The sequence below is a fragment of the Strigops habroptila genome, chromosome Z (genome assembly GCF_004027225.2).
Source record: "Strigops habroptila isolate Jane chromosome Z, bStrHab1.2.pri, whole genome shotgun sequence".
Classification (NCBI taxonomy): Eukaryota; Metazoa; Chordata; class Aves; order Psittaciformes; family Psittacidae; genus Strigops; species Strigops habroptila.
The window spans coordinates 34,921,861-34,942,491 of NC_044302.2; positions in this window are offsets into that span (position 1 = coordinate 34,921,861).

Consider the following 20,631-nt stretch of genomic DNA (forward strand, 5'->3'; position numbering starts at 1 on the left):
ATCCAGTAATAAATATTACCTGTGTTTTATATTGTGATACTACCTTTCCCACATGCATAGTACTTTGAAGTAGAGCTGTACCTTGCAAGGACATGTAGCACTGTCTATAAATCTTTGCTGTCTTACGTCTTTGCTGTCCCTTGCTCTAGCTACATCAGTACTACAACTGGTACAACAGGACAAAACCATTAAGGAAGGGCAGCACGAGGTCACTATCCTGTTTTAAAAGTAGTAGTTGCATATTTAGGAGTTATGGATAACATAGGAGATCTATAAGAACCCATTTATCTGAGGGCAAGATCAAGTTAGTGAACACAGATGTTCTTTCGTCTTGTCTCTTTATACCATTTTTTGATCCAGATATGTGGCAGCTGTTCTGCACAGGATGTTTACAGAAATATTCCTGCACAATTGTTCCTCCTCCTCATAATGTATTGCTGTTCTCTCTGACTGTGATGGATGCCCTCTGCTTTTGTTTTCCATTGATCCTAGGTTGTAAAAGAACAATAAAACAGCCTCTTTGCTGCATTTACATCACCCAACAACACGTCTGAAGTGTTGAATTAGGATTTCAGGTACTACTTGTAGAGTAAGGTTTGACACTCAATTGCTCATTTTCTTGCCTCTTAAAAATTACTTTTGTCAATTTGTCCCCACATAAAGGCTATTCCATCATTAGTCAAAGCAAATGGGTGGTCTGCTGGAGGTCACTGTGCGGGGAGGCTGCACAGAAGGTTTTCAGTGCTAAATATCACCCTTAAGCAGCCTGCAATGACTGAAAGCATCACAATTGCTAGGGTGCAGTCTAATTTATGTCAGTTAACTTTCTGATAAAGTTTTGGTGCTGACTGGAATGCTGGGGCAAAAAAAAAAAAATCTACCATATGAGATTGTTGTCATTTTGCCATGGAAAACAACCTCTATCTGCATCTTCCAGGAATTAAAATTATACAGTGAGAGTGCTGGTAAGTAGATGAAAATAAAAGATTCTGCTGCAACTTGAGCTGTACACAACAGAGGACATTTGTCATCAAGGCCTATTTTGGGCCTCTTCGGTGAAGGTTTGTTTTGGGGGGGACTGGAGAAAAAGTTAGACAAAGATGGCAGAATTGTTCACTGCATGATAGAAATCAGTCATGCTTGTTGCATATGCAAGCATCAACTTCTGTTTTCATTATCACACAAACCCAAATAACAGTTAAGAACCCCCCAAAATTTTAGTGGCAATGAGCTGCAGCAATGTCAACATGACTATCCCCCAAAAAAGGGGTTACTGACGCTTCGGCAGATGGCTTATACCACAGATTGTTCAAGGTAAGGATGTTATAGGGTTTAGATGAGAGGCTCCATATCCACAAAAAGGCCTCAAATCCAACCTAAAAAAACAAGATGCAAGACAAATTTGTTGTATTTCACTTCTGATAAAAAGTCAGCTATTATTCCTAAAGCTAGTAGCTGTTCTTGGCTGAAACAGAATTAGAAACAACACTTCCACACAATTTATCTCATTCCAAAGCTATTTCTAGTAAGTTGCCAAACAGCTCAGGTGCAAATTACCTTTTAAAGCCATCATTTAGCTTAGAGGTTATAAGTCTTGTTAATCAAGTCTAGCTACTTTTTCCAAAGCAATAGCCAATAATCTACACTTCAGGTCACCAGTTTGGCATCCTGAGATGTGCAGACATGTTTTACTGATCTTAGACACTCTTCAGCTGGGCGTGTAAGAAGCTGTAGGTTTAGCTTTTTGCAGATCATGTATTTCCTGCATTTGATCAAACTGTGTACTAGTGAGTACTGTGAGGTACAGCTTTATCATTTACTGGCATGCCCATCAGAGTCATTCAGAGCAAGGTGTGATTTTAGACAACATTCTTGGAACAAACCATACAGAAGTCAATCAGCTGCACACAATTTTCAAACACAAGACATTAAATTAACCCTCAATATTTCAGTAATTTCACTGTTTTGAAGTTAAAAGTCCTTAGGTAACATGATTCTAGCATTGCAGGTTTATTCTGTAGCACCTAGGACTGCCATTACCAGACAACATTAGAGAGGACAATGTAAAAGCAATACCTGGTCAAGAGATTCAAACTATCCTTTAAATGGTATTGCTGGATTTTTTCTTTTAAAAAATAATAATCCAAAAAAAAAAACCAAAAAAGAAAAATCAAACAACTGACCAAACAAACAAACAAAAAAGCCACAAAGCAGGCCAAAAGCATCTGAACAAGAGTACCTTCAGCTTGGAAAAATAATGTAGAAAAAATATGATCTAGGAAGACTCGCTGGTGTCTTCCACAATCTGGACAGGATGAAATGGAGATCCATTTAAAAGTTAATCACCTTTCTTCAGCTTGCCAAGTATTTTGGTTTCCTTTGTCAGTTCAGATGTACCATTACTAAAAAGTCATAATTTCAGCTCAAAATATACAGGGATCTGATAATTAGGTTTGGCTGTGCTAAACTCTGAAAAAAGAAATCAACTGATCCAAGGTGAGAGGATCCACCTGGAGGAAGGAAAGGTAATAAGTGAAGGGACAAAGCACAGTTTTGCACCTTTGGGACAAAGATCACAATAGGAGCAAGAAACACAAAGCCAAGTAACTCTGCAGCAGTACAGAAAAAAGAAAAGATGAAAAGCAACAGCTGTTCTTCAGAGGATGAAGACTAGGATGTTTTAATTATGATTCTGTCACAATTCAGAGTATAGGTTTGGGGAAATGATTTCTCCCATGACTCAGTTCTCCTCTGTTTAAAACTGGGATGAAGGTATCTCATCTCAGACATGTGCTTTGTTAATGGCCTATGCCATCACACTGGCCTTTCCAGAGTGTGCTAAATAGTGAGAAAACAAAAGCAGATGACCTTTTGTATGACAGTTTGCAGTTGATAAGGATGTAACTGCTGATAGTTTTCAAGTTCATGGTAAGAAAAGTAGTGCTTCCCATACTGTGCTGAACCTGTCATATGTGCAGCACAGATTTTTTTCTCATTCCCTCCTGCACAGAGGATGCTTCTCCGGCATTTGGAGGTGTTCAGTGGAGTAGTGAGAGCTGTCAAACATCCAGGGCTGTGTTAGGTCATTGAAGAGCAATGAAGCAGGCAGACAAAAAAGGAACTGAGGTGGCATGCGCTGGATTCATTACTGTAGGGACACAGACACCATCTGGGTCAGAGTCCAGGTTTGTCTGACAGTTCCTGTTATTGCACAGAGCAACTTCAAACTGAAGACTCCCATGTGGGGAAAAATGAACTGCAGTGGCTGCTAAGGAGTTTGATTTATGAGGCAAAGGATCTGTCACTCCTGAGCACTCCTCAGAAGCCTGGTGGGGCTACGTCTGCAGCACTTTTACCACTCAAACCTCTCTACAGCTTGACTAGCTTTAGTAAATAAGCAGTGTCCCTAAACTTCTGATGTTGTGCCAGATACTTTTCCAAAGTGACTGCTTGAAATGAAAAAAAAAATGATACGAGCTAATGTTCTTTGCAAGATGAAGTTTAAAAACTTAAAAAGTAGAATTCCCAGCTGAGGGTGGCATGAAATTAAGAGGAAGCCTTATTGTAGAACTCAAGTTATAACACCTTTGAGTTACATGCTGAAAACAACCATAAGTAATACAGAAAACAAAACACGTTTCAGTCCACAACAAAGTTTCAGAACAACAAAAAAATTCTCTTCCTTTTTGGTTATTCACATTAATAATATATTTTTTTATAACTTTCATTAAATAAATTAATTTAATATTTAATTTAAATTCTGGAAGTAATTTCCAGAACAAACACAGCATCTTTTTAATTAAAATAAGAGTGAATTACTTTTTCATTTTTTCTTTTTTTCCTAACAGTAATCACTCTGTCCTTGGAGGCCAAATGAACATGTTAAGGTCTCTGGAATTACTGCAGAAAGTTGGGGGTGGTTTTGAAGTGAAGTTATTGCCAGGCAGTAGCGTTAACTGGCAGTTTCAGTATTGAAAGGGTAAAAGAGTTCATTTTACAGCACCTGTTATGAAACTCTAATGAAAAAAAAAAAAAATAGAAAGAAAAAGTCCCAGAACCGCCAACTTTCCTAGATTTGTTTTGTTTTTAAGAGCAGAGATCTTTATAGTTATTTAATAACCTAAAACTGATGAACTCAGCAAGTCACTTGAACTGTATTTCACCTAAAAGAAGTGAAAACATAGCATTTTGTCATTTCAATACAAGGCCCACTAATGCTGAGGTGTGTATGTGTGCATGTATTGGGGAAGGGGCCAACGACAAGAATTTATTTTTGGCCAACTGATATTTTTCAAAGTCCTTATTATGGTTCTGGGTGGTTTGTGCTGCAGCTTACCCCATGAGACCTTCTCCACTAGTAGTTCTCTGTTAATAAGCTTGTGAGGCACAGTACAGAGCATTGAGGTCAGAGCAGTGACAACCACAAGAAGGATAACTCCTTCCATGCTGGATGATGTCACTTGTCGCTGTTTTCAGGTATGGTTGTTTTTGTTGTTGTTGGCATATTCTACTCCCCGTTCCCAGGGCTGGCAGTAACTTGTAGTGTGAGGTGTGACGAAGCAGATGATCTGCTTGGCCTGGTGGCAGAGCTTTGAGTTGAAGTGGAAAGGTTAAAGAGCATCAGGGAGTATGAAAAAGAGATAGACTGGAGGAATCACGCTCTGCCCTCCCTAAGACAGAACAGGAACAGTCACCAGAAAAAACACAGGATCAAGGGGATCCTGTATCCTTTTCCCACCAAGCAGAAGACATTAGCTTAAAGGAAAGGAGTGAATGGAGGCAAGTCACCTCCCTCTCCACCTTGCCTTCCCAGGTGCCTGATGAGCAGACACTCATGCTGCTAGCATCTGGATGCTGTTCTCTTGGAGGCAGTGGCAGTCAGGCCACCACTCTCCACCCAGGAGGGAACCCAGCATCCCAAAGGGGAATTCCAAAAGGTATCTGATGAAGTGAGGGAGCACCAACAAGCTGATTAATGGCAGGCTTAAGCTGGGCCACACTTTGCAGCTGCACACAGCCACAAGGTCCCCTGGCAAGGATGAGGCTGCTGGTTGTGCCATGAAGAATCACCTCCTTTCATTAGCTTTGAAGGTCATGTTTTGTTGGTGTCACACTCTGCCCACCAGCTTTTGCGCTGGGGGAGGCAGTGAGCATCTCACCACCACACCTCGCCAGGCTCCTGCAAACCTACAGCAGTAAGCTAATGGTGTCTGGCTTCCTCACTCACATCTCAGCTAGGAGTTTTCATGGGGAGAGTGATCTTATCTGTGGTTTTTTACATTAAAAAACCTCTGCTGAGAGAAATCCACCAGTCAGTGGACTAAGCCATTTGATTTGACATTCAAACGCAGAAATTTCTTACTACAAAGTGATTTAACACTCACTGAAATGCCACTATTACAACATTATGTTCATGATTTTCAGAGTAAGGTAAATTTAAAGAGTCACCTGTCCCCTTCCTAGAACTTACAAAAGCCTGCAGACATCTGCATATGGGTAAAAACATTGGCACTGAAGCTGGTGCCAGAGACATTGCCTGTGCTTCTCCCTTCTGCTTCACATCTGTCTGGGAGCAGCAGCAAGGGGGAAAAATGGGCACAGGGGACACAGCATGCCCCTCTGATCTCTGCCTCCCATGGGAACATGCTAAAAGGACAACTCTTCTGCAAGCTGGTTGGAGAGAAATGTTTCAGCATGAGAAAAACAGTTGTTTGGGAAACAAAAAGAGATAGTGGAACAGCAGAGGAAAAGATGAGGTGCCAAGAATATCTCATGACTGGACACAACATAGGAAGAGTGGAGGAGGAAATCAGTACTTGATTGGAGAAAAATCCAGAATAATAAAAAGATAGTGCAGCGTGTGCCAAAACAACAGATTCAAGCAGGGCTGTCCTCTCTGCCTTCAGAACAGCACTGAACCAGTGACTATCCATTTACTTATCCACAGCTGAGAATAATATATTTTATATAAGAATTAATATGAGGATTAGATTTTATTGTTCTTCATTATTTCTGGAAAAAAAAAAAACCAAACAACCCAAACCAAAAAACCCTACAAAAAACAGAACCCAAAACTATATCCACCCAAAAATCATAAGACCTGCATTTCAAATCCAGAATGCATTTTCAGGGACCTTATAAGGAAATCCAATATTGACAATTGCTGCACTCTACATTATAGTGAAAAAATGGGAAGGTTAGAAGGCAGATAATATACCCATGTTTCTATTCTCTTATGCCTTCCATTTTCCTGAAAGATCATTTCTGCACTCAAAAAATACTTTCACCTCATACACGACTGAGTGCTCAGGAACATGATAATAACCAAAGGGTTAATAGAAAGCATTTAACTTTCTGCCTCTTTTGGAGACATGTAATAGGTATGTGCTGTCTGTCTTTCATTTTCATTGTCAGCAGCAAAAACATCTTACACATTTCAGCACAATGACTTCTTCCTATTCTTGCTGATGTTCACCACAGGACTATTTCTAATAAGGACAGTGTGATTTCTCCCCTACACCTGCAAAGACTTATTTGTCTAGTGCATAAATACATAGTATGTTGCCTGCACATAATATGCCAAAATAAACCAAGGATAAGCAGACTGAAATCAATATAGTTAATGCATGGCTGAATTTCGTTCTTTTTTTTTTTTTTCCATTTCATTACAAATATAAGAACAATTTATCTAAAGTATTTTTTAAGACCAACCATACCAATGGCAACAACAAAGTTGCAGTAATGAAACTATAAAAATTTTGTTTTTTTATGTGCACTCTATTTAAAAGAAAACTATTATTTATTTTACATGGGAAAGCACTTCTCCATGTAAGCAGCAAGAAATGAGCATAGATGCAATCAACAGAACATTACAATCACATGCAAAATAATGATATGAGAAAAGAGTATGTATTTTTTTAAGAGTACAGTTATATTTGACACATATCACTGTGATTCAGTATATACACACATACATCTCTCACTGGATGAAATATTTGGAAACACACACCAGTGCATGGAATGAATTTGAATCCAATCATGTTTTTCAGATTCCATGAACTGTTTCTAAATTGCCTCATACCAAGGAGAAACTGTACTGCAATTTATTATGAGATTATTTTTTCCCCATAACCTTCTTGATATTTTCTCCTAGCAATCGCTGTCACAGCCTTCTACTTTTCTCTGGGATGTTAGGAGAAGGTGAATGGCAGAGGTAAAAATCTATGGATGCAGAAAGGACAACAAAATTTTACACAAGCTGTTGAAATTTTGTATCAAGCAATAACTAAAAGAAGGACATCTTCATCAACTTGGGCTTAAGCATCCCATAACTATATTCAACTCTGGGCAAGATTCCATCACCACCTTTCATCTCAAATTTCCTTTTCTGAAAAGAATATGTAGAAAAATAAGTTTACAGCAAAAGAAGGTCCAAACAGAAGAATATTTTGGTTTTAAAGCTACTTCAAGTACACACCTTATAGCAATACATTCTTCAGTCTTCAGTTTTTGTTCTAGCTGATGTTACGTTATCTTCATATATAAAGCTAACAGGCACCAGCAGTACCACATACCAAAATACCCTTACAAAAACACATTCCTGGCAGCATTGAGATATGCAGAGCTGGAGGATAGCATTTGCCCCATCTCATCCCATCCAGTGCAGTGGATAGGCATCTCATTTCAATGCATAAATGAAGCTGCTCTAGTCTAGGCTAACCTAAGGAAACAGTGGAGAGGGAGAGCAGCCACCCAAGACGGCTTTGTGAGTAGCTTCTCTCTCTTCACTGAACATGCAGGAAACCTATGGGGAGGCCACCTGTCTGACTTAGGAACCTCCACAGTCAGTTTTAAACCAGCAAACAGTAAGACACCTGGTCTTTTATGAGTTTTTCTTTGTATTATTACCTTCATATGAAAAAACATTCATATGAAAGTCCATTTGTTCAAGCAATTCGTCTTGCTGATATATATATTAGTACCATAAAGCTGAGCTCAACAGTTTTTTAAGCACTAAAGAATAAAAAGGCCAAAGAAGCAAAAAACATCAGAGAGAAAACCCTGGTTTCTTTTCCCACCGACTTCCCAAAGTGGTGGTTGTCTTTTAGGTGAGGTTTATAATGTTGCAGAGGTTAATGTTCTGAAGAATTAATTTATACGTCTGTAAATGCATGCCTCTGAAATGATCTTGTTCTAAAGTAATTAAGTGGAAAATAGATATGAGGCATCTGCTAGAAAATAAAGTATTCAGAAATAAAAAACAAAACAAAACAAATCACATTGGAATGATATTGAGTTAGAGATGTCTTTCAGGAACAAGTGACAAGATTTGACATAATGTTAGGCACAGATCTCAGAAGTCTTTAGCAGAATGTCATATATCTGGAAAAAGAAGCCATTTTGATCGTTTGTACGAAACTCTAGATTAACACGACCTGTCATTTCTTGTAGAAATGCTGGTATAGTCTAATATAACTTCTATAGGACCAACACTGTGCTCTACATGTTAAAATAAGCCTCATTAGTCTCATTTTATGGCTGTGAAGATAAAGATTGTGAGATTTGCCCAGGAAAACATAGTTGAATATGATGCTGAGCTAAAGGGGTGTCAAGGGCTTCAGTTTGTGTTGCTAGGCAGCAGTGCGACATCCCTGCTCTTCAGGCTGCTTTGAAGCAATGATGAACATGATTTTCAACAGGGGGGAAGAACGAATTGTAGCTTCTTCTCTGCTAGCACTCTTACAATGTGATACTTGTAGTGTAGTATTTCTGTAAATGCAGACCCAATTAACTAGTCAGGACTTGAGTGATAGAAATGAGAACAAGCAGAGGACAAAACATTTGGTCCCAGATGACAGAGAGGCGAGGAAAGGGTATGTGCTCTCCCAGAACTGGAGAATAAAAAGAGTAGCATATATCAAAAAAACTTGATACATGCTTGACAAACTTAACAAACTTGACAAACTGACTTAGCAAAATAATGATTACTTAAGAATATTAGTGAATATTTAAGTGTATGTGAATTTGTAATAATTGCTACATATTTGCAGATTATCTAATGTCAAAATTCCTTAAAACATTTCCATGGTTATGTCAAAAATGATCAGGAAAACTGGTAAATAAAAATGGGTCATATATTGACCCATGTCATTTGATGATCTGACTGAAACCATGTCATTTAGGAAGCCTTTTTTATGGACAAACACATCACTCTTGTACACAGAGCCAATGTACATGACATTGCCAGTGGTCAAAAGAGAAAAAAAATGAAACAAAAGTACAGCATCAATTTAAATCTCCCTACGTTGTAACCTGGAATAGAATCAAATTGCCAGCAGATGACCAGTGCAAAGAGCTCTCAGCCTGGGTACATCAGTTAGAACAGTAGAAATTTAGATCAAGTTGTTTAGCTGGAAAAAAAAAGCAAACTGAAGAAGAAGAACTGGTGTCTGTGTAGATCCATTTTACAAACACTAGCCCAGGGTAAACTCTACTGCAAACTCCACAGATTCAAAGTTAACAAGAGATTAATTAAGTCCAAACTGACTTATGAAAGAGCTGAAATACGTTAGACTGGAGATGGAAAAATCCCATTGTTATAAACAATCCTAGTGCAAGGGTAGGCTAAAAGGGAGGTATAGACTCCTAGTTCCTCCAATCCCAAGGATATCCACCAGGTCAAATGGGAATGCACACTGAGGCATAAACTGTTGTGTGAACACTGGGAGCAGGGGAACGTAGCTACACAATGACCCCACGGAGTGTTCCTGTGAGTACACTGTTTGGCAGCCAGAGTTAAAACCAAAACAAAAACATACTGCTCAGTACCATGTAACAAAACTCATTATTGAGTAGGTTTCTTGTGTTTCCATTCTTAATATTGTAATCAACATGCCAGAACTGCAGAGAGCAACTTCAAGCTTGTAGTCTCCTGCATTCAAATGCAATTATATGCTTGTTTCAACCAAATACTGAATTCATGCTGTATCATACATTTATTATGAATCACATTTTTGTCAGTCAAAGTATGCAAAAATTTAGGATTTAGCAGTGCCAAAGTGCAAGGACCTTTTTGGGTTCACTGTAGTAACTTACTCTGTTACCAACATAGTAAAATGGATAATGGAAGCTAAGGAGAGACGACAATGGACCCTACACGATTCAATGTGAATCAAGCAGAAGCCACTTTATTGTTCCCACGATCCCTTCATATACGGAGTTTTCTATCTCTACATGCGGTCATACACCTTTTGATTGGTAAAAGCCCTCTTGCACGAGGCAATCACGTGGCTCGGTAAGTGTCCTTATTGGATCAGCTAATTCCTGGTGTTCTTCCCATGTATCCGACTGCAGATGTTTTCTTCCTCTTATCTTCTTCTTGGTATGCGGCTACGTGTTTAGAAGAAGCTCTCTGATGGCTGGTTCACATCCTCTTATCTTCTTCTTGGTATGCAGCTGTATGCTTGGAAGAGGCCCTCATATGGCTAGCTCATCACATGTCCACTGTCCTCCAAATATGACCCCACAATTCCTCCTTTTTCTCTTTGAACCAGCCAAACTTTCTTCAAGGAATTAGTAATCATGTTAGACACGCCCTTTAAGATACAGGGAACGATTAACAATACAATCACAGTTATACTTAAAATTACAATGCCTTGTTTAGAAAGATCTAAAAGCCATCCCGTTATGCTCCAACCCCTCAACTACTTATCTAAACCTGAATTGACCACTGTTAGTTTGTTCATGTTGTCTTTTATCTCCTTGAGACTTTTATGAACTGACTCCGAATGGTCAGACAGACTCATACAACACATCCCTTCAAAATCCTCACGCCCATGACCCTGTGCTAAAAGCAAAAATCAATTGCAGCTCTATTTTGCAAAACAGCGTGTCTTGTGCTATCTACATCATTAAGCATTTGCATAAGTTCTTCTGACGCTAAATTTATCTACTTTGCGGCCCAACACCCTAACTCAGTCACGTCTCCTAATGCTTTTGCTGCAGCTACTCCAGGTGCAAACAAGGAGACGATAACTCGAGACAGCACATCCCAAAATTGTACCTGATCGTTACAATCGGGCCTCAGTTGTATCCTTGTTGATAAGTAATATTGAGCTCTAACTTAAACAATATGACATTTGACAGATATCCCTTGAACCATTGTGACTGACAACCTTCTACCCCGCACGTGCCCTTGAACTTCAAAAATACCATCTGACTCCACAATACTCACAAACACGCAAACTCCAAGGCTCCCAAGTTCCACAGTTATGGCACAGAGTCCTTAGGTGCTGGGGTGTTTTCGAGTGGGTCATGCAACTTTTCTTGCCATGGCTTTACCCACTTGGCTGGTATCCATCTGGTTCCTGTATCTGTAACAACACATGCATACCCTCTTCCCCGTGTGATTAACTTAAATGGTCCTTCCCAGGCCCCTGTTATCCCGTTTTTAGTCATTACCTTGCATTGTCTCCTCTTAACTTCTTCCAACCCTCCTTGTAGATCAGCCCCGTGTTTTACCATTGGTGGCACCAAGCTATCTTGCGGCAATCGTAAGAAATTTAACACATATAGGACTTTGTTTAATCTATCTGTTGGTGATATAGCACTTTCTCCCCCTTTTTGTTTTTGAAGCAAACGCTTCAATGTCTGATTCATACGTTCGACGATAGTCTGACCGGTAGGTGAATGGGGCATACCCGTCACGTGAGTAATGCCCCAGAGCTGGAAAACACTTGCATGGAATGAGCTACATAGCCAAGGCCGTTGCCAGTTTTGATTTCTCGTGGCACACCAAGGGCCGCTATAGCCAAACACATGTGGTGCTGCACATGTTTGCTAGATTCGCCAGCCTGAGCTGTAGCCCAAACTGCAAGAGAAAAACAATCCAGCAGACATGCACTTATTTTTGTTCACCGAATTCTGGGACACGCGTAACATCCATTTGCCAAATTTCTAAAGGTCCAGTACCACGAGGATTGACTCCAGGAGCCAAGCCTCCGGTATACTGTTGACAATCGGGGCACGACTGGACAATGCCTTGGGCATCTGATTCAGACAGCCCGAATTGGCGGCGCAGTACTTTGGCTGACTGGTGGAAAAAATCATGAGACCGTCTGGCTTGTGCGAAACGGTCCGTTGAGGGAGCCACCCATAGTGGCACTACCAGCTTGTTGGCTCTCCGGTTGCCTTACTCTAAGCCTTCGATTATTCCTGTGTGACTCCGAATATGGGTGATAAAATATTCACATTGTCTTTCTGACAGCAATAGCCACAACCTCCGAAATAGTTTGTACAATACCTCATCGTTTATCTCTTTCAGCAATGCTCGTTCTATACGTGATACAATTCCTACTACACACAGTGAATCACAGACAACACTGACTGGTGGTGTCTGCCATCGAGCAAACACTTCTACCACGGCTCGCAACTCCAAATGTTGTGTGGAGCCTTGACAGTCTGTTAAAACTACATCATGCCATTGCCTGTTGGCCTGCCACGTGATGGCAGCCTTTTGAGATCTTCCTCCTGCATCTGTAAAGACTGTAGCACCGTCTACCGGACGTGCAGCGCATCTAGGTCACTTTTCTATTTGTCAGGAATGTAGTACACTAAAAAATTGTGTGGTGGATAGTGCGCCTTTACTTCACCCGAATAGTCCAGCAATGCCGCTTGCAATAAAATACACTGGCGCAAAGCCCAAGCTAAATATTCTGCCACTAAAGGTATTATGATAAAAGATGGTTCTTTCCCTGCTATTTCAACAATTCGATTTCGCCCCCACATGATGAATTGTGCTAGGGCCTCCATTCGTGTTGTAACTGTCCACTTTGACTGTGCCGATAAAAACACCCACTCTAATAACCGCAAAGGATCTCTTCCAGGAATCCATTGCAGTATTACAGCAAAAGGGTGCTCCTTACTATTAATTATTGCTACACCTATCCCATAATCAGGGTCCCAGCGATGGGTGTAGGCTTTATTAACTTTTACCCTAATCTGCTGTAAAGCCTCTTTGGCCTCATTTGTCAATGTCCGGGGTGCGTTTGCACCACCTCCTCCCCTGAGTAACCTCATCAGAGGTGCCAACTCCTCACTGGTAACACCACATAGGTCCTCACCCAGTTTAAATCTCCTAACGATTTTTGTACACCATTCAAGGTGTGGATCTCCGTCCGGAGTTCCACCTTTTGAGGTCGAACAATTGCTTTGTTGATTTCCCGGCCAAGATACTTCCATACTTCTGGTTTTTGTATTTTTTCAGGGGCCAGTTGTAGTCCGTTTGGCTGCAACACATTTTGTAATTCAACAATCGATTGGTCTCCATTCAGCTGTTTTCAAAATGTCATCCATGTAATGATAAATAAGCAAGTCTGGATGCTCTTCACATACGGGAGTAAGTTCCCAGGCCACATAAACCCAGCACATGGTTGGTGAATTTTTCATGCCCTGCGGTAACACTACCCAGTGGTATCTTTTCATAGGTTCACTTTTGTTTACGCTCAGTACAGAAAAAACAAATTTCTGATAATCTTCTGGATGCAGGGGAATGGTAAAAAAGCAATCTTTTAAATCGATAATTAAAATGTCCCAATTTTTCGGAATCATATTTGGGGAGGCTAATCCAGGCTGTAACGCCCCCATATCCTCCATGACCTCATTAATTTTCCTCAGATCATGCAATAGGCACCATTTGCCACTTCTCTTTGGAATTGTAAAAATTGGGGTATTCCAAGGGCTTGTGGTTGGTTTAATGTGACCTTTCTCTAATTGCTCCTGTCCCTTTCCAAAGCTAAAATTAAGGGATCTGGCAGAGCTCTCTTAATTCCACATTCCTTCTGCCACTCCTGCTGGTTTCTTAATATGAAAAACATATCTGCAGACATTACTTCGCTCTGTTGATAACCCATTATTAATTTTATACACACACAAGGGATCCCACAAACACACTCCACACAACTACAATACCTAAAACACAAAAAAAAATCCAATTAGACAAACAGCTATTAATGACACAATCACAACATACAGTGCAGCCTTAACCATATTATACCATCAACAACAAAATCGTTACCGTGATAATCCACAAAACTAGGTCAAATACCAGCAAGTCACAAACAGAAACAAATCCAAATGTATACCAATCTAGCACTAGCAGCCTGGTATACGCCTTTACCTACAAGATTTCTATATCTCAATTTACAGAAGGCTCCAAACAAAAGGTTAACCCACCAAAATCCAAACTTCAAACAGACTCCCGTGCAGGACATCTCCTATGACTTACGGAATGTCAACCAAAATAAAACAATATTTACAAAAGAATACCTTCTTAAAAACGGTCCTTGTCTGCTCCTGCAGTGATCCGAGTGAGCCGAGGGGTCCCTCCGGGAAAATTTCCCGGGGGCCCTAGAGAGCCCTGTTCTCAGCCGGTCCTGCAGCCAAGCAGAAAGTGTCCCATCTGGCGTGCAGAATTGATTCATAGAACTTGTTAAGAACTTGCCAACTTAGTTAGTTCGGTAGCGCTGCTGGCATAAATGAGTGATTTCTCCTTGTCCTTCTACTTATCAGTTAACTTCGCTACATCACCTCCTGAACATCTGCTTAGTTTCAGCTACTCCTTAGCTACAATCCTGTTTTGGTTACAATGGATTTTGTGCGAAGGTCATAAGGTTCCAAAACTATGTCAGCTACAACGATTCATCTTAGACAAGGACCCTTATTGTGTTCTTTTGGTCGGGCCTTTTTTAGGTTTGGAAAGTTTTGTTATATACAAAGCCACCAAGCTTAAAGTTACTTAGAACTAAATTATCTTATTTACAAAAGATTATATTTCATTTTGTACTTCATTGTCTCAAATCCCCCTTTTTTCTATCCTTTTGCAAATTCTTTTGCAATTTTATTTTCTTCTTCTTTTTTTTTTTTTTCTTTTCACTAACGCATTCTGAATAATCCCTCTCCATCATCATGTTGGGTCCCTGTCAGTTTTAGCAGTTTCGCCTCTCGCCTTTCCCCACTGCCCTGTGTTCTTCTTGAGCGATCTTATCTCTTTCCAAATCCTCCAACTTTTGAAGTAGTTTCTGCACCCAGTCCGGTTCCCTGTGGGGCTCAAGCGTGGATGATTTTTGCAGAGATGTTGGTGGGGGAGGCGTGGACAGAGGGTGAGGTGGAAAAAGCGATGGCTGGCTCTTGGAGTGAGACGGGCTGGGTGGGACAGGTGGTGGCTCTCCCCTGGGTGGTTTTTCTACGCAGGGGTCGGGAGGCAGCGGTAGGGACCAGGATTCATCCACTTCCATCCCCTCGTTTTTCCGGGGATCCACCTCGTCCTCTGTCAGAGGTGCCGACGGGGCAGCGGAGGAAGGGACAGGGAGCCGATCGAAAACTTTGATCTTAGGCGATGGCGGCTGTAAAGCTATAAAAGCGCCGGCAGCAGCTGATCGCTCCGCCCTCATCGCTTGAAGGGTCGTTAGAATCAGCTTCCAAGTTGTTGCTTGTCCCTTAGCTTCTTTGATGCCATCGCTTACAGCATCCCATAACCGTTCCCCAACCTTTTCCGAAGTTTCGACCTTAAAAGCGGCCTGTGGATCTGGGGGGAACCCGTTCTCTTGGCACCATATTAATAACTTTCGGAGCAAAAGCTCATCGTGTTTCATTCCTCTCTTAGAGAGTATATGTAGGAGCAGTTTCACAATCGCACTTTCTTGTTTTGTTACACTCTGACCCATCTCTTATTACCAGCTGCTCACCTCTAAGGGTGTCCCGTTGCAACATACATTCTTTTTCTTCACGGACCATCCTCCGATGGGTCGCGACTCCAGTCCTGCTGGCTCGGCTCTCCAGCGGGTTCTCTCCTTCGGGGTTGCTCCCGGTACTATTGTATGACGATCACGTCGGGGTCACCAACTGAGGAGAGACGACAGTGGACCCTACACAATTCAATGTGAATCAAGCAGAAGCCACTTTATTGTTCCCATGATCCCTTCATATACAGAGTTTTCTATCTCTACATGCGGTCATGCACCTTTTGATTGGTAAAAGCCCTCTTGCACGAGGCAATCACGTGGCTCGGTAAGTGTCCTTATTGGATCAGCTAATTCCTGGTGTTCTTCCCATGTATCCGACTGCAGATGTTTTCTTCCTCTTATCTTCTTCTTGGTATGCGGCTACGTGTTTAGAAGAAGCTCTCTGATGGCTGGTTCACATCCTCTTATCTTCTTCTTGGTATGCGGCTGCATGCTTGGAAGAGGCCTTCATATGGCTGGCTCATCACATGTCCACTGTCCTCCAAATTCGACCCCACAGGAAGCTTCCTTTCAAAGTTTGCAGAGCAGGAAAAATCAACTGTCCCAAAATGTTTTCACCTTACATCATTGTGTTTAAAATGCTAATTTGCTTATGCAAAACAATTTTGAAAGAGTTTTCTCAGTTTCTTTCTATTCCTGTTGATGCTATGTTTTCATATGTGTTTCTGGATTATGATGGTGTGGCCTATGCTCACTCCATATTTACCATATGAGGATTCAGCACTAATTTCTGGTGCCTGTTGTTTAATTCAATGCAGCAATGGGTTTTGTTCACAGGCTTTGCAGGCAATCAAGTCTCCAGCAGATTGCAAAAGCAGCTTGTCAAAGGGCATGTTGTGCATATGCCAAGGTTTTGAAATCTCTTAAAGACCAAGTTTACGTTTGTTATCCATGACTGCATTCTTGCTGTTACATGTATGCCGTTTGCTGACTGAACTGCAAATCACAGACGGTAATCCTTTCAGAGATTTCTTGAGAACTGGAGTTTGAATTTACTACTTAATTTAGGTGACTCCATGAATCATATAAATTAAAATACATTAAAGATTATTGGTGAAGTCACCTGCTCTAGAGAATAAACACAGATTCTCTAAGACTAATCCAGCCTTTGAGACACCTACAGCTGGCAGACATTCAGAGACAGTGACCAGGCAAAAGCAGGTTTGTCAGATACCCAATGCAATTATTGCTAATTATTAGTCTTGTTATTAAGTAAAATACATAGAAAAAATATTCAATATATAGGGAAATCAAGACAACACCTGATTTTGCCCTCTGCCACAAGTTTCAGTTTCAGGATCTTGCTGCTACTCAAATGAATAGAGCCCCTGGTGAGAAATATGGGAGTGACAGCATTGTGGAACAAACACATACATAAAACACATTTCAAAAATGCAGCAAAATAAAGTTATCCCACATGTGTTCTAATTGTCCATAAAGTATTTACATATGCAAGTTACAATCACATTCATGTAGACTGACAGGTATACATTCTAGTTTAAACAAGGACACAGAAGTCTACTGTATCTTGAGATTTTAGTACAAATAAAATAGTTGCTGTCTGGAATTGGACTATAGTCATTTTTTATTTAAAATATAAAACTTAGTATATACACTCATGAGAAAAATTTGAGATTACAGTAAAAAAAAGATTTTCTAAGGGGGATCTTACACATACACGTGCACATACACATATAATTAATAATGAAAGTTTATTAGGGATATTTATTTCACTGAAGTTGACAAGAGTATATGTTTAAGTGAATGAGCCATATGTTTCCACTGTTCTCTTGTCTTTATATCATTGAGGTAAGGCTGGAAAGCTCTTCAGAAAAAACATTAAATATTTTGCCATGACCCAATTAAACGAATTATGGGACTAGTGCACAAGAGAAAAAAGTCCTCCTTAAAGTGTAGTGTGGACCACAGAAATATATATCCTGCCAAGACGCAACACTTCAATGAACAGTTTAACAAACTGTCTCTCCTGTGTACATATATGTACAGATGCATGTACATTAGTAATGGTGCAAGCAGATGCTGTGACTTGCTTGCACTTATGAAAACGTAATAGATTGTATTTATTCTGAAATTACATTGCCCACACAGCCATGGCAGAATTGCACCAGTTTTTAAATTCACAATCTAAACACTAATCAGTCCATTTAACGACCTCCAAAACAATACAGTTTATGCATCCTTTCAGATATTACAACATAGCACATAAAACAACTTTTTTGGCTTTTAATACCCTTGGGAGGACACAAAGGTTCTTGATTGGAAGTGCCATAACTGTCTCTTACCTCTAATACCTTTTTGAACATCAGGGAACAAAGTCTTCTTCCTTCTATCCCATTGGGAACAAGGCAAAGTAAATCCTGTTGCTCCATGGGAGCCTTCTCTAACCGAACCTGCAGAGTGCCACTGCACAGGCAGCAGTTGGCAGAGGGGCATCACAGGCAGAAGGACTGCAAAGACCTTAGTGAATATCCGCATGATATTCGCGGAGACATCAGTGATCATGATCACATGCAGGGATCATGATCATATGGCCGCATCCACCAGCATATGGTCTCTCACATTGTGCTCCATGAATCCTTCCTTGCCTCCTCCAATCATTCAGTGATTCTCAAACACACTCAAGGCATGGTTTGGACAGTATAAAAGCAGTATATTGTGATTACCTCTTAGAGCGTATTATCCCACAACAATGTGCCTAAGGTCCTGGTGGGAACATGCAGCAATAAAGGCCACCTTTGAGGTTCTTTGTGCACAAACCATCTGTTTCCAGATACCAAATACAAGAGATATGCTGAGGGGAGTAAGCCAGAAGCCCCAGCTCAGGCAGCCCTCCTGGAAACAGTATGACTTACACTAGGCTTAAAAAGTAACAGGCTTAGGACTTAAAACAGTACTGCTTTTGAAACCAAATATTTTGGAAGACAAAATGCACCATCAAATACATCTAAAGAGCACTAGTGTGCGATGCCAGAGAGACTTGTCTCTAGCACCCAGATGCCTTCTAACACAACAGTGCCTATGCTACCTGTCAAACTCCACAAAGCCTCTGTCTTGTACTCCTTCACATCCTTTCTGAAAATTCTGCCAAGATGTCTCTACTGCTTTGTAATGTGACAACACCGAGACAGCTGGCAAGCAAAGACTGCCCAATTTTATGTAAAACATGTTTATTTTGCAGGCAGTACAGTCTCCAGTAGTCCGTCTACGCTTGCCGTGCAGTTCTTGCCTACTGTTTTGTGCAATCCTAGACTAGTTTATACAAGCATTTAGGAGATGAAATGTTTTTCTTTCCTCAAAGTACTGCTTACAACGATCGCTAATGCTTTATCGGGTGTTCTCAAATTTACCAGCTCAAAATCATAAATGCCACAATCTAAAGTTTTATGAGTAGCTAAGGAAAATGAATGTCATAGGCCTTGACTTAGTGGTAAATAAATGCTTTTAGAAGAACTGATATGCTTCTGCATTGACTACTACCTTGAATAAAAATTTAAATATTTTTAATATGCTTTTAGTTCACTGACTTCAGTGGGAATATTGCCTGAAAAGGAGCCACAAAACTGGTGGTGAAGTTGTTATTTTAATCTTTGGGAAATTACCAAGCTTTTCTCTTTCCTTGCCACACTGTATTCCCCACGGTAAATTCAGTCTGTATTTTGTTACTGAGGGACAGCCTTTAATCACTTCCTGCTTCCCCACTTTGAACTATAAATCATCACCCAGTTATACTAGACATGTTCTCAGAAAAAAAGCTAATAAAGATGGTGGTCATAGTGAAGAAAACATAATAAGCCCATAATGAAGACATTTAAAGGCTGGAAGACTAACACTCGAGCATCTAGCACTACCCTCCTTTCATTAGTTTTTTAAGTAGCAGAGAAGAGAATGCAAATGCTTACAGGCATATAGCATCTTCGCAATGAATATGTATTTTATGATTTCAAAATGAACTTTCACAGCATCTTTCAGCAAGCATCTTTTTGCCATTCTAAGTCATACTCTGATGTTCCTCAAAATTAGTCATCACCTCATATGTCAATTTTTCATACATACAGAGGGCAAGAGACTCACTGATTTAAGAAACCAGACAAAGGCTTGGCAACCTTTTTGCTCTCTCACAGTTCCATCTCAAAAAAAAAAAAAAAATTTTCCTCTGAATGAGGATGTGTCATGTAACAGCAATGGCCTTTTGCATTTGGGGGTTGCAAACATATTTGAATTTTATGCATGGAAAGAATTTTGAGGAATTAGATATTCATCAAAGCTTAATTTGTGTGATACAGTAAGACATAAATAGTATTTGTTAGTAAGAATGATAGCAAAAAACTGCATGAGATCAGTTCTAACTGCAGAAAATATAAATATATACATTTACTTTTAAGTGGTATTTTTTGTTAACATGACATAACAACAGATCACAATGTTTTAAGAAGTTCATCAACATTTGTATTGTCAGTTGGATAATGAAAATCCTGAAAGGATTTCTAACTCATCTTCTGAGCTTTAATGTGAACTAGAAATTCCATTGTATATTGTACATAGGCGTGATGTCAGTTTTTTGGCAGATTATTGTGTAAAAAAAAAAATCTCTATTCAGATATTGCACTTATATCTAGTCCTGTGGTATTCTCTTAGTATTCAGAAGATTATCCAGTGAGTCTTGAAATTATGCAGCAAAAGCTGTGCAAACCTGGAAATAATAATCACTTACATGATCCCCTTTTTTTCCCTTTACGAAAGAATGTCTTCAAATCTTTCTGACGAGCTGCTACCCTGCATTGCAGTATGTTCTCTGAATGCACCTGTCCTT